Here is a 13,139-nt window from a genome sequence, read left to right on the forward strand (position 1 = left end):
ATCAAGCAAGGTAGCAAGCATGGCAGCAAGTTTCTCACTGCAACGAAGTTCATTCTCACTACAGAAGATTCAGGTAGCCAAAACAGAAAGTTTCTGGCTGTAGTGAGAAACAATGTTAGGTTGCATATGTTTCAGTTTTTCTGTCATATCTCTAGATACAGAAGTACAATTGACCTGATTTTTTAACCATTAGAAAGCTAAGAGGTAGGGCTACAACTTTTATGTTCACCACGTTTCCCAGTTCGAATGGAAAAGTGGTCAAAATCTTCATCAAAGTGAAAGTACAGCATTAGAACCCAAGAGTTTCTCGCTGCAGCGAGTTGTTGGCTGCCAAAACAGAATGTTTTTCGCTACAACGAGAAGCAGGGCACCTAAGTGTAAAAAGGACCTCCTTTGCACTAAAAATCCATTTGGTGTTGCAATAAAAATCAATTTGCAAGAAAATGGGAAATTCTCAAGATTCATCATGCCAAATTTCGCATGGATTACAACCATAAACCATATTCATGAACTTTTATTTCACAAACATATATATACTTATATACATAAATAAACACCAATACCACCATCATCTCACCTAGCTTATGTGCATCCCCCCACATCGTGCACATAGCCTGAGTCATCGTGTGCATCCCCCCACATCGTGCACATGGGCACTATCATCATCCATCTCCCTCACCACAGTCATCACCGGCATGTGCATCCCCCCACATCATGCACACGCACGGTTATAATTATCACACAATATTAACTATCAATGCACAACATATATATATATATATCAGCATAATGTAGTAGTGAATGAATCCATAACAGCCACAAGTCACAACATAGAGACAATTTATCAAGGGCTTGTTCCCAAGGCACACATTTTTAAAAAAAGTTGGATAAAATCAATCAATGTTTTGTGCAAATAGTTTTACATTCCTAAAACAGTTTTGAAATACAAGTACACTCACCAGTCTTGTTGATTCTTTTGTTTAACTCTAACCTCAACTAATGCTCCAAATGGACATGTGAGGCCTTGTTGGAACCTACACACACACAACATCACAACCAACCCAAATTGGCATTAATATAATTCCAAAAGCTCTTTCTTAAATCAAGTTCCACTAGTTATTCCTAACTAGCTTCCAATTGCCATTAAATGGCTATCTATTCTTTCTACTTTAGTAACTCTAGAAATAAATAAACAAACCTCAATAATAAAACAACTCAAACTCCAATTACTAGCCATTATCAATAACCTAAAATCAATCCTCATTCATCACTCACCTTGGTGGATTTGTAGTTGAATTCCTTCTCAAGAATACTCAAGTTATCATGGAAAGTTTCTCTCTAAAATTTCTAGCTAGTGAGAGAAAGAGCTGAACAAAGACTTTTTAAGGGTTTTAAGGTGAGAAAGTGAAAGAGAACAAAAGGTTCCAAGAAGAAGTGCTCAAAAGCATGAAAATTGAAGCTAGAGAGAGAAAGTTATGGAAGTTGCAAAGCAAGCTTCCATGGAAGAAAAAAAGAACGTGAAAGGGGAGGAAGAAGAAGAAGGAGAAGCTGCTGGAGCTCAGATATTTATGCTTCAAGTTAATCCAAATTTCCACCGAAATTACCAAAATGCCCTTAACATGGTGGCTTTGTCTTCCTCCCATCCTTTGTGCAGCCTTTTTACTCTTTTGACACCGAAACAAATTCCATAATAGTCTAAAGGTACTCAGGTTCACGAAACTTAAAAATTTAGACTTAAGATGCAAAATGACCATTTTTCCCCTATCGTGGAAATTATCATTATTTTTATCTTCTTCATTTATTTACCATCATAAACATCATTTATTCATTCCTTAAGCCTATTTAGATCTTAATAGCATCAAAAAAACCCACTTGTAGGAGCTCACCAAGAGAAATTACGAAATTACACCTAGTCTACATTATCGCGTCTACTTTTAGTTATGTGCCTATGGAGATCGAGATTTCACAAGTTCACTTCTGAATTATCCTTTTAACTCAATAATCAACCTCAATTAGCATCCATAAACTTTATTAGCCATCATATCAAAATACAGGATACTACAATACCTTACTATTTATTATTGGTTTTAATATGTATGACATATTGAAGGAATTAATGACAAGGAATAGTAAAGAATAGGATCATGAAGGGGACAACCTTAGTTGATGGTGATCAAGCTTATCGACCTAGATTAAATGGTGGAACAATAAATTATGTTAGAACATTGAATGTTTTCATGGCATGATTGCTAAGATGAGATGTTTTAGTTTTAGGCCCATGGCTAAATATTTTATTATATGTTTAGGAAACATAGATTTATATTTTGCTAGAATGAGATGCTTATCTTGTATATATATTTACATTACATCTAATTTTATTTTGGATTTTTTCTAAATTATTTATTCTTAAGTATAACCTTGCGTATATGATAATCAATACTAAGTCATAATGATAAGATCATTGTGAGATTATTTTTCTTTTGATTATAAATTAAAAAGGAAATTAATGAGATTGCTTAGATAAAATTGAGTCTTGACTCAATGAATTTATAATAGGATTATGAACACATTTAGTTAAGGAGCATTTTTATTGAGATAAAATATCTAAATTAAGATTGCTTAGAACTAAATAATAATTGATTGTCATATTGAATTCATAAGAGATGAATCACAAATCATTCCAAAGCCGGTTAATCGCATGAACTAACCTTTGAAAGGATTTCATCCTATAACCAATGATGAATGATTTATGATAAAAGTTATGGATATAATGCCCCAAAAGAAAGTAAATAGGTTTACTCAGCAAGATTTCTATACATGATAGAAATAGTGGGAGCTAATGACACTTTAAAGGTCAAGGGTCATGAAATTATGAAATCCAATAGACAAGATCTATGCACAAAGATTGATTTAATGGGATGCATAAGGATGCATAATTAATGAGATGAATCCATTAAATACAAACCATTAGTAGGATGCATATTGATGCACTACTCATATAAGATAAGTCTACTACATGATCTAACATGAATGATAGGATAATAATTTTTATTCAATAAATTTAAAGTAGTTGAATACATTGCGTAAGATAAACACATTTTGTGCAAATCATAAAGTTAGTGGGAGTAAGATAAGTTACTCAATAAAAGTGTATAAAATACATTTACAAGTCTAAGAAAAACAAAATGGGATTAAAAAGTTAAAGCCTAAAAAGGGACTCAACAAAAGAATTTAGGATGACATGTTAAAGGAGTTTAACACAAAGAGAATCTTAAATGTTAAAAGTGACATAGTCATGATTGAGCAGTTGTATTGGAATGGTTCCAACACAAGAGATAACTGCATGATTATATCTATAATCGGATACAAATCTTTTATTTAGGCGACAAAAGAAGAGATATTTGGATCATTAGGTTAATGAACCAATAAATGATTCCAAGTTGTTAAAGTAACAATAAGAGCCATAAAAATGGAATCAAGGTCTCGTTGTGATCTAAATTACTATTTTTATTATGACAATGGATATTATCAAACATATAAATTAACATATTCCCAAATATTGTAATTTGAGTTGTCCAAGTAGAGACATAGTTGCTAAGCAAAAGAGTTCGATATTAGATACGTTAGCAATTCACTCAAGTCATTTGAAAGATTGTTGGTATATGCCTTGGAGTCAATTGGATTGATCAAGGGATATATTGTCATTTAATACATACGTAATCGCATAATAATATGTGATAAAGGTTTTCCTCCATGTTAGTGCAATAATACGGAGTCATTAAGTACTAATTGGATGAAACCCATGGAACATAAAGGCCTTGCAAGAGAATTGTAAAGTTGTTACAATTATGCGATCACTATGCATCAAAGCCATGTTCCCAAAATTGTTCTTGGTCATTGTATTGTTAAGAGAGGGCATTGACAATGCTCAAAGACTGGTACATGTTAAGCCTCCTTACTTGGGAAATAAGCAATCGAGCTCATAGATTGAAGTATATGGGATACTTAAGGATAACATGTGGATGCTTGTTAAAGCATAAGTTCACTGAACATGACCTACTATGAGAACTCCACTTGGTATTTCACTCAAGTGTTTATGGAATATGTTCTCATGTGATAGTCATGTAACTAGTCCTCAGACTTGCGACACCAAGTCATCTTGTACGAAAATGACATACTTTGGTTCCACTTCTATGGGTCAAGAGGTGACTAGATGCCTAAATAAGGTGTTTTTGGGTATACCATGAAGCATGCAAAGGTAAATGAGTAATCAAGAGAGGATTCATAACCCCAAGTGATATAAGGGGATGTATCTCACTTCTTCTCAATTTTTGATTAACTTGTATAAAGTCTTTAGCCAAAGCATGATGAATTTAAGGAAAATTAATTTCCTAAATTCATAAGGTTAGCCATGAATTATGAGAACTAATATAAAATGTTATAAGTAGACACTAAGCCATGCTTTATGACATATTCAGAATATCTGATGAAATGACCGTATTGCACTAAGAGGCTTATTATTGAAGGGCTTTGTCAAATTCTTTAATTGACTCTTTAACATTTTGGTGGTCATGATGTATTGCTACATATCGCTCATGATCTATAAGTATAAATCAAGTATCAAATTGATATTTGATTAGGATTTATATTTATTGCCAACATGTTAGAAGCCTAATAGGTCACACACATTAAGTGACATGATTGAGATTAAATAAGGATAATCAATTAAGTTAGAATTAATTGGAATAGACCAAAATAAAGTGGGAAATTAATTAAATTCACAAAGACTTAATTGAATTAAAATACAACTGTTGTATCTAGGGTCACAACTTAGTTTGGCTAAATAAATATGTTATGTTAGCTAACTAAAACTTTAAGCCTTTAACCGTTTTATAAAAATAAAAAAGAAAAATAGTTTTCTTTATCTTACAAAAATAAGATTCGGTAAGAATTTTTGATATTTTTATTTTAGAAACAAAACTTGCTAGGGCAAGTAAAATCCTCTCTTTGAAAAGGTCTTATTCAATCACTATGTGGATTACTATTAAAGGCTAAATATTAGGGTGGCTGAAAATTTGACAAATCCTTAAGGTGGAGAAGCAAAGATTTTGGTTACCAGATTTTAGACCATCTTATTCTCTTGTCAAGTTACTTCATGAAAAGCATTTTTGATTTAATTGGCTCTTGATTATGGTATCTAGAGCAAGCTATGTAACTCTTAAACATATGAATGTTCATAATTAATTTGAAAATTACATGAAAAACACAAACATTGATCCTATAGGATTCGGTTGTTTCTTTGATTAAATGCTAGTTTATTTTTTCAATGCGTTATATTTTTAATTCCTTGATTATTTTCATATTTGAGCATGAGGTTGAATCTCAGTAATATCTTCATGCTTTTATGGTTGAATGCCTTTATTTTCCATGCCTTTACATTGGATAATTTTATTAAGGCACATATTTAGGGGGAGCACATATTCAGGGGGAGCAATCCCTAAATCTGCACATAAATTCTTTTTTATAGACATTATACTCTTAATCTAGGTGTGTTTTGTCATCATCAAAAAAGGGGAAGAATGTTGACTCCATATGTTTTTTATGATAACAAAACTTTCCTCATTCATTAATGTCTAACTTCATTATTTGAGTGTGCAAAATAAAGTTAATTCCCTCAATAAGATGAATGATTAAAAACAAGCTCATATAATAGATCGGCTAACCAATTAAAGTGGGAAAAATGAAAAGAGTTAGTCAAGACAGGACTTTTGTAACTGATTATCAAAAGGTCTTAATTAGTTAAAGAATGGCTGAGCTACAAGTGGAAGCAAAACAGAAAAATTTTAATCAATTAATACTAGGCTTAACTGATTAAAAAGGTGCTGGACAAAGGAAAATAGAGGTATGCTAATCAATTAAGGCATCGGGTTAATCGATTAGAGCACAAGACTTGAAGAATCTCCAAGCACCAAAATTCAAATTTAAAGTGAAGTTCACCATTGAAGGGAGCCAAAATGAAGAAGTTCAAATTCAAAGAATTTTTAATTAATTAGAGCTTGTGTTAATTGATTAAAGCTAAAGAAAATGAAGCTCCAATAAGTTAAGGGGAGAGTTAACCAGTTAGAGGAACCTCATCTATAGTTTTTGATTCAATGTGAGAAATAAAAGCAATATAATCACATACATTTTTATTTGAGCTTCAAGTCCTTACCCCTTGTTGAGAATCTCTAATAATTTTACGTTGATCTACATACCTCATTTCTCTTGAATGAGTACATTCTTTTTCTTTTGTAACGTCATCAGCTTGTTCGTTCAGCTCTTGATTTGATCTTCATCTTTCTTCCTTTCACTGGCTAGATCAAGTTCCTCCACCTTTTCTTGAAGTATTTCTATTTCATGATCAACAACACTTTTCTTTCTAGAAGAGGGGTTAGCATCATCAAATAAAACATGTATGGATTCTTCAACAATCAAAGTCCTTTTGTCGAACATCCTATATGCTTTTGAATTCATTGAATAACCAAGAAAATTTGCTTTATCACTCTTTGCATCAAATTTACTTAAGTTATCCTTGCCATTATTTAAAACATAACATTTACACCCAAAATGATGAAAATAACCAAATTTGGTTTCTTCCTCCATATAACTCATAAGGTGACTTTTTGAATTTTGGTCTAATCATGGCTCTATTTACTACATAGCATGCAATATTTATGGCTTCAACCTAAAAATACATAGGTAAGTTATTTTCACATAACATAGTCTTAGCCATTTGTTTTCTAGTGTTTTGTTTTTCTCTTTACCATTCCAATTTGTGGTGAAATTCTAGGTGCTAAAAAATTATGGTTGTATCCATTTTCATTGCATATGTTTTCAAAGTCTAAGTTTTCAAACTCTTTACCATGATCATTTCTAATATTGGAAATTATATAAACTTTTTAATTTTCTACCTATTTGCATAAGTTTGTAAAGACTTTTAAAGCTTTTTTTTTTGTGCTAAGAAAAACACCCAAGTATATGTAATGTAGTCATCAACAATCACAAATCCATAAGATTATTGGTCTCTAAAAAGAGTTAGATGGGGGTTAATAGCAATTGTAAACATCATTTTGAAGTCAGCTCTTTTGCTTAAGACTCTTTATAAGATAAGATAGAAAAATTAAAACTTGTTAAAGTTAAAGGACACTAAGTAAAGAAAAGGTAAAAGGAAGTGAACAAAACACAAGTATTTATAGTGGTTCGGTTCCCTTAACCTACATCCACTACCTTGATCTCCAAATCAAGGAATTTCAACCCAACTTCACAAAACTAGTGGAATTAACAGCTTCCACCAAGCTTTTACAATGTGAGCTTTTAACCTAAGCTCTAATCCCTTACAATAAGTTTTAAAGTGCTTCCCACACTCTAATTTGCTATGAAAAGAGAAGAAAAAGAAGTACACATGATCACCCTTACTGATTTAAAAGGAATATAATCAAGCTCAAACATTTTTACAAGAATAAGAGTGAAAAATAGTAGTGTAAGAGTGGGTTCTTTGGCTTTTTGCTCAATATGTGATCTCGGTAGGTTCTCTAAGTCTTCTTTGACTTTTGAAGCTTCCTTTTTATACTTGGAGAGTCAAATTTTGCTATTAGAGATAGTTTCTAGCCATTAAGAACCACTCTGATATGATTTTAGCTATTATTTTATCCTCTAGCATTTAAATTCAATAGGCAAATCCATTAATTGGTTAAATGTAAGCTCTACCCAATTAAGCCTTCTCTAACTTTTGAAAAAACTTTAATCGATTAAAAACATTCTGTTTTTGAACTTCTCCAACCAATAGTCTTCTTTTAATTGGTTAATCTTCCCTTTAACTGATTGAAGCTTATCTCCCTTCACCTTTAACCGATTAAAATATGCTTTAATCAATTAAAAATTCTTTTAATTAAATTTCTTCATTTTGGCTCCATTCAATGATCATTTAGAATTTAAATTTGGATTTTGGTGCTTCAAGGTTCTTCGAGTCATTTGTTTTAACTGATTAACCTCATTCTTTAACCAATTAGCACATCTTTATTATTAGCTTTTAGCCTTTTTCTTAATCAGTTAAGCCTGGTGCTAACTAATGAAGGCTTTTCTGCCTTGCTTTCAAATTGTGCCCAATTATGCCTTAACTGTTAAGGCTTCACATTAATCAGTTAATGAGGTTCTGTTTTCGTTAAACCTTTTTTTATTTCTCATTTTAACTAATTAACAATCTTTTAATTGAACTTGCCTTTAATCAACAATTTTATTAGGGAAATTAACTTTATCCTGCACACTTAAATAGTGATGTTATACATTAATGAATAAAGAATGTTTTGTTATCATTAAAAACATATGGAGTCAACAAAGATTTCCCTCCTCAGCTGGTTGTTCTAGTGGGTCCAAATAAATCTACATGTAGTAATTGTAGTGGCCTAATGGTTGTGACTTCATGCTTAGTTTTGAATGATGTTCTTCTATGTTTACCTCTTGCACATGTATCACATAATCTGTTATTCTCATAATAATTCTTAGGCAGTCCTTTTACTAAATCTAATGATGATAGCTCATATAGTACATGCACACTGGCATGTTCTAATTTTCAATGCCACATCCAGCTATCTTCATTCTTATTTGCCATGAAACAAATATTTTCTATAGACAAGTTATCAAGGTAAACAACATATACATTACCTTTTCTATTTCCTAAAAATAAAATTTTATTTGTCTTAATATCCATAACATAGTAGTATAATGTTTCAAAAATGACTATAAAACCTTTATCACACAATTGACTCACACTCAACAAATTATGTTTAAGGCCATTTACAAATAACACATTTTCAATATGATAGGAAGAATTTTTACCAATAATACCGACTCCTTCAATGTGACCTTTCGAATTGTCACCCAAAGTTACCTCTCCTCTTTCTTTTTGTTTAATTGTTTGAAATTTTCTTTATTTCTTGTCATGCATCTTGAGCAACCATGATCTAAATATCACATTCCTTCATCCTTAGTATTTGCCTTTAAGCACACATTTTCTTATTTGGAAATTTCATGTCCCATAAAACATAGGTTTCCAACATCTTCTTCTTTTTTTCATTTAGTGCTTTATCATTATCAGTCCATGCAGCGATCATGGCTTTTCTCTTTGAGTCTTTACTATGACTCTCTTTGAGGTTTGAATATTCATATCTGACATGACTCGATTTTTCACTAGTCATTCTCAAAATCATCCCTTGTTATGTCTCTTTTCAAGTTTCTATTTAGTGCATTTTTCTAAGTTGTCTACTATTCCCTTACTTGCTTTTCTAAAACCTATTAAGTCTTCTAGTTAACAGAGCTATTTCTTCATCATCCCTTTTTTCATTCTCACTCTCAAGTGACTTTCCTTCATTATGTTTTATAACTTTAAGAGCAATATCGTTTTTCTTTTTAATTCTTCTCAAATCGCCTCATCTCTTTCTTTTTCATGCCCCAAAGTCATTTCATAAGTGAGCAAAAATCCTAGGAGCTCATCAAGTTTGAGGACATTTAAGTCCTTAGCTTTTTCAATAGTAGTGACTTTAGGTCTTCATGACCTTGGTAAGTAATGAAGGATTTTCTTCACCAGCTGTGCATTTGGGAACTCTCTTCCTAGAACTTTAAGTCCTCTTATGACCTTTGTAAATGTCACAGCCCAAATCCTGAGCTATGATCGGTGCATGGACCCAATAGGCATCGCCCACTGGGCTCAAGCAAGTCTTTCTATGAAAACTTGTTCTACAAGGCAGGTACACAGGCGTGTAAGAATTCATGTATACATTTTGTATACATATATATATATATATATATTTTCAAACATTCATCAAATATATCAAGATCATTCCCACACTAGTCAACATGGCTCAACTCATACAACCACTGGCTCATCAGTTCATGTGCACTCCCACACCGCACATAGCTAGAATCATCATCCACCGGTCATCAGCTCATGTGTACTCCTGTAACGACCACTCCTCGACCATTACCGACATCCGAGACTTGCTAGTAAACCCACCAAATCTCGAACAAGCCTTACTAGAAATACCCATTAGCTCACTATATACAATCACCATTCCATATTAGTGCTTAAACCATATACTTTCGTATCATAACTTGAACCATAATTACAACAATCAATTCAATCTTTAAAACATATAATCATAAGTATATACAATGAGGTCTAAAGTCTCCAGTTTAATACTTATACTAAGGCCACTATCCATTTACAATTAAATAAATAAAGTGTTACGACTCGACCTCTAGCAGCGGAGTGACTTGGAATGAAATGATATGAAATGCCTTTACCTATCTGCGATAGACCATAAGTGTTGATGATTCACGCTAGGCTTATCACTACCTGCAAAAGGGAAATAAGGGGGTAAGTCTCACAGACTTAGTGATCATCGACTCCGTAAGCAGGGAGAAGATGGGAAACAAGCAATAAGCAGACCATTTGAATGATAAAACCATAATACAAAATGCTAATCTTATAAACCAAACCACAAGAAGGATATTTGTGCCTTGTAAGAATAATATCGTAAAATCATAATACAATGCTTTCTTTGGCAAAACAATGCCGAAAAAAAGTGTAACAGAAAGAGTTTCAATTACCAGAAATACCATTTGCCATCAAAATATGAAATACGGTATAAAGGTAAACACGCTCCCAAAATGTGTGGCATGTAAAGAAATCAAAGTGTATAGCCACATAAACCAACTCATGATTTTCAAGTAAGCATAGAAAGCTTTTATTTAAACCAGGGGAGCTGTAGAGAAAATCTGAACCCTCCACCATGAAAAAGAGTATGCATTGAAAAACTCACAAGGCTCTCGAGTAGGAAAGTATAATATCAACACGTGGACCCACTTCCACATAATAATAATCCAGGAGTCTTACTCCATCGGATTCTCATAGCCTTGGCAGTCTTATGATGTTGGCCGACATCAAAGAATCAAGCGGTCACAACCGCACACATCCGGGAGTCTCACTTCATCGGATCACTTGTGGCCTAGCCACGTATGCATATCACAGGTCGTGGCCCCCGCCACGCCTAGCCGCCAGTCAATGACCCAAAGGTTCTCTAGCTAGAGCTCACTTGTGCACAAGGGTCACACTTAACCGAAGTGACAGTCGACCTACTCTCGATGCACTTGGTTTGTCAAAACCATTTTCAAAAATCAAATCGAGGTTTCCAAGTCTTTTGCTTAAAACCATTTGAAAACTAGGTTCAATAACCTTTCAAATTACTTTTCACATAAAAAGGCATGGTGTATTCTCTTATACAAAGATCGGACTAAAACCGGTACTTAAAACTTGCATTTTAAATCATTTAACTATTTCATTTAAACTATGCATATCACCCACAAATACAAGGCACAAATTTTGAATGCAAAACAGTATAAAAGGCTTGTTTCTCGGTTTCTAAAACACTTTACGTATATAGCTCATCTATAGATATATCCAAAACAATTTTCAAAACAACTTGCATCCACAATTTCCTACGAGTTCTACCAGCTCATGCTTTCCACAATAACAGTGTATAAATCATTATAAATCCATTTAGAAATCGCCTATTGAAGCTAACAGCTCATGCTTTCCATAATTACATTTAATGAAATACGACAACATTTACAAAACGTATAACATTATATAGCTATGGAAATTTTTGAAATAGGCACCCCCTACTCACCTTACAATAGTTGGACGCTTTCTCCTATTGGTTCGGGTGCGTATCTCGCTATTTCTACTTGCCAGTCACTCGTTACTTCACCCGACATGCCACTACGGTAAACTTTTCTACTTATATACTTCCTAGCAACAATCCAAATTCAATAATCTTAGTATTTATCATTCCCATTTTCCTCCTTATTCAAACATTGCCATCATGTTAATAACTCATACTGTCACGATCCGGAACTCCCATCAAGCCCGTGACAATCGCCGCGACGTCCCGATAGGCACTCATTACCCCGAATGCCAATCGAAACCCCGCAAGGCTTAGCATCAACTTCTGCATCTCTCCAGTGAGCGACAGTTATTAAATCTCATATTTCAAAAAAAAATCATAAGTCATTTCCAAATCAAAAAAATAAAATATTACTTTCTGGCTCACAGGGGCATTTTCGTCATTTTTCTTCGAAAATATCGAAATTTGCCAAAAACATGGTGTAAAAGCTAAATATATTCATACATACTTTAAATCAAATACTGAAGAATAAAATTACTTTTACAGTGACACGTGGGCCCCCAACTGACTAAGAAGATGTAGGGCTACGAACCCTTACTTTCTAGGATGCAACTCTGAGATTAATTCTCATCTTAATCAACTATCAACAAATTGTCCTGAGCCTGAAAAATGGATAGGAAGAGGGGTGAGATTATGATTACATAATCTCAGTGAGTAAACAATTACCATCAAAAGCATCTAAAGCCGAGTAGATGGAGACAATATAAAAAAAAACGTTATATTTCAATAATATTCATAACGCAAAATTCATTTCGATCTATACCAAACAATTTCTTTTCATCAAAATTTCCCTAGCTTATGAGTTTCTTAAACTTGCCCCATACCAAAATCATTCTCGCAAGTACCTTAGTCAAGGTATCCCACTGAGACCGCCAAGGCTGTTTAATGACCCATACCCATAAACATGTTTTTACATCTGACACACAGCCGTTCCTTGGCGTTGGCTGAGTCTCACTCTCACATGGTGGCCCGAACGTGAGGTGCACTCAAATCATACCTCAGGAGATACTTCACCCAACATCTCCCCCCGGAGGTAAGTATAAAATTGAGTTACCGTGCCCCTCTCATAGGTAGTCCACGGAAACCCCCACCACTGCAGTGATCGTTTAATATACCACCAGACCCATAAAAATTCCAGTAACATAATGTGGCAAATAAAATGTAATCCAGTCTACCAAGACCAATCCAAAACTGTTCATATATTTCATGCCAACCTCAAAAATTTAGCCATCATGCTACCATAGTGTCATAAGCCACAATTTCAATAACATATAAAATCATAAATTTCAACACAGTCTCCATATACTCAATTTTCCCAAAACAATATTAGTTTTCAAAACCAGTATAAATCTCATTTTT

The sequence above is a fragment of the Theobroma cacao genome, chromosome 2, assembly GCF_000208745.1.
Source record: "Theobroma cacao cultivar B97-61/B2 chromosome 2, Criollo_cocoa_genome_V2, whole genome shotgun sequence".
NCBI classification, from domain to species: domain Eukaryota; kingdom Viridiplantae; phylum Streptophyta; class Magnoliopsida; order Malvales; family Malvaceae; genus Theobroma; species Theobroma cacao.